Genomic DNA, 3,563 nt, shown 5'->3' with positions numbered 1-3,563 from the left:
AGCAAATTAGGCATATAACTCTATTGCTTTACACAAAAATATCCATTTCACTTCATTGAAAATAGGTAATATTAAAGTAAGGCTTTAAACTGCATTTCATTTCATTGAAAATAGGTAATATTAAAGTAAGGCTTTAAACTGCATTTCATTTCATTGAAAATAGGTAATATAAAAGTAAGGCTTTAAACTGCATTTCACTTCATTGAAAATAGGTAATATTAAAGTAAGGCTTTAAACTGCATTTCACTTCATTGAAAATAGGTAATATAAAAGTAAGGCTTTAAACTGCATTTCACTTCATTGAAAATAGGTAATATTAAAGTAAGGCTTTAAACTGCATTTCACTTCATTGAAAATAGGTAATATTAAAGTAAGGCTTTAAACTGCATTTCACTTCATTGAAAATAGGTAATATAAAAGTAAGGCTTTAAACTGCATTTCACTTCATTGAAAATAGGTAATATTAAAGTAAGGCTTTAAACTGCATTTCACTTCATTGAAAATAGGTAATATAAAAGTAAGGCTTTAAACTGCATTTCACTTCATTGAAAATAGGTAATATTAAAGTAAGGCTTTAAACTGCATTTCATTTCATTGAAAATAGGTAATATTAAAGTAAGGCTTTAAACTGCATTTCACTTCATTGAAAATAGGTAATATAAAAGTAAGGCTTTAAACTGCATTTCATTTCATTGTACAATAAGGTGCATTACAGTAGGGTGAAAAAACTCCATTTTATTTATTGCAAAATTGTGAAAATGGATTGCAAAAAGTGGGAGGTGAAACTCCATTGATTTCACTGTGGTTTTCTACAAGATAAAATATGATAGATTATGAAATGACCTTCAGTTAATCTTGTCAACCCCTTTTACCCCAATATCTAATCTTATAGACCCCTTTTTTTCTCTCCTTGATCTGTCCATTAACAATCTGACCCCATCTTATCAAATAGGTCTAGCTGAGTTTTTATATAAAATAAAGTAATTTTTTGTGGCTATTTTCATCTGATGTCAGGGTTGATTTCAAGGTTGAAGTTATTATATGATATATTAATTCCAAGTGAACTGGTCAATTTCAAATTTTGATACCTTAGACTGGGTGAAAATTGGAAAGATCTATCTGTGACATGAACTATTAAGAGCTCATCTCATGCTGGTAACTGTAAAGAGAATCTATTTTATTTGGTCTGCTCAACTAAACTTTCGTTGGATTTATAATTCTCGATGCCTCAAAGGTTAAAATAGGACAGCTGTATGAGAGGGATTCAAATTCTCCCAGATCAAAATTTTCTTGTTGTAAGTTGGATTTAAAATTTTTGTTTTGGAAAAAGAATTGAGGATTATCATGAATTTTTTATACTTTGAATTTTCTTGGATTGCATTAGATTTCTAGGTGGCAGGGACACATCAGTTTTAAAGTTAAACCTTCAATTTCAAGCAAGCTGTTTGAACAGGACAATAAACCGAGTCCCTGTGTGCTACAGACTGCACGTAAAAGATGTATCGACAGTTGAAAATTGACAAAGGGAGGCTTATACCGCTGTCCTGGAAAAATTTCCCTCATTGCACCTTGCATGGCGTTGCCCGTCTTCATTAGCCCACATGGTGCAGAAAAGTAAGATGTAAAACTCATTTCATTTTCTTTCATTTTATAATATCAAGCGAAAGAATGGATTATAAATATGACCTGTAGAGTTGATTTATTAAATTGGTAAAATGATGAAAAGTTTTTGAATTTAAGACTCTTATTCATTGTGCATCAGTAATTTTCCACTCAATGAATTTGAATAGAAGTTGGATAATTTGTGATCGTTGACAGCGAAAATTTATGATTCACTGAATTTGAACTGAGGTAAAAAAGTAAAATCTCAAGATAAGTTGGGAGACAAGTTAAAAGATAGGTTTAAAATGATGAAGCTGGATGGAATAATACTTGGATACAAGATTGTTCTTGTGTTTTCATGCAGGAACTGAATTAGCTTCTAACAGATTAAAAATATCTTGTATTTCAATCTAATGGATAAGGATAGTATTGAAGTGTTTTCTAAAATTGCAGCATTTGAATCAATGTATTTCAGATTTCAGAAAAAATTTCATGGTGATCCAATGAAGATGTGGATGAACCAAATATTAAAAGTTGCTAAAAACAGACTTGAGTTCTTCAGGATCTAACTTTTCCTGTACAGTATAGTTGTAGTATGTTGGATGTACAAATTGTTTAAGATTAAAAATTTGAGTATTGTTGTGAAATTTTGATAAATTTTTATTAGGTTGGAATTTTTCTTTGCTATCAATTTGGTCTCTATAGCTTAAGGTGAACAAGCAATCTAAGATTGGAAATATGGAAAAGGATTATCATGATATTTCTGTGGATTTTATAGATTGACATTATCTTGTCATGTGATGGATCCAGTAACTATTTCAGTCTAACATTCAGTAAAAAGTTAGAAAGGAAGAAATCCAAAGATTAAATGAGTATCTTTATTCTTTAATTCTGTTTAAAATCCCAAATCTTTTATCTTTCTGAAGGTTAATCCTGAGTGATAATGTCCACCAAGAGTTTATTAATAATCTTTATATTGATAGAGGTGTGAAATAACTGTTTAATAACTGGTAAATACGGTAGATAACACCCTATTGTTCTCTGTTATTAACCTTATATAATATGCTTTTATTAACCCCTGTTAACCCAACCAAATATTGACATTCAGCTTACTAGAGATTTCTTATCTCCTATACTAACTAACTTCTTAATTTATATTCATCATAAGTTACACTGGGGTGTCTATTGTTACATATCTTGCTTCTGTCTTAAAGTAGAGAGCTTCAAATATTTTCTGAGTTTGTTGTCAGATTTCTGAAATTGTTAAGTTTGATAGTTTAACTGTGTTTAAGAACTTGTTTAGTGGAATATTAGATTATCTTCTGCTACATTTAGTATAACTTTCAGAGTCCATAACTTTCTGAAATTTATGGTTAAATTTCTAAACCAGAGGAGTTTGATGATATCTGTGTAAAACTGAAAAGCTTTTTCTGGAATATTAGTTTATCCTGTCCTACATTAAGTGTAACTTTCAGAGTCAAAAAACTGAAATTTGTAGTCAAATTTCTCAACCAGAGGAATTTCCAGATATTTTCATGAAATGATAAGAACATTTTGAAGCTGATTGGGAATAAAAGGAACTGACTGAGGTTCAAACTTTTTTGGGGAATTGTGGTCAAATTTCTTATCCTGAAGAAATAATTTTCTGACCACTTTGTGAAATTGTGATTTTTGTTTGTAAAATGTGAAGAAACTGTGATTAGAAATGACAAAATAAAGAAACGTCTTTGTTTTAAGCCTTGAAACATGATTAGTTTATGAAATCGTAAGAAGATTTTATTTGAAATTATGAAACTATAGTAGATGTGAATTGAGCAATGATTATGTAGATGAGAGTGTAACTGTATGAACAATGTAAATTGATACACTTGTGAAATTGTGAAACCTTTAAGGAAATAATATTTGATTATTGAGATGCTGTATTTAAATATCCTCATTAAAGGTTTATAAATGAATACCTT

Source organism: Lottia gigantea, assembly GCF_000327385.1.
Source record: "Lottia gigantea unplaced genomic scaffold LOTGIsca_163, whole genome shotgun sequence".
NCBI classification, from domain to species: Eukaryota; Metazoa; Mollusca; class Gastropoda; family Lottiidae; genus Lottia; species Lottia gigantea.
Note: the sequence above shows the minus strand (reverse complement) of the source record.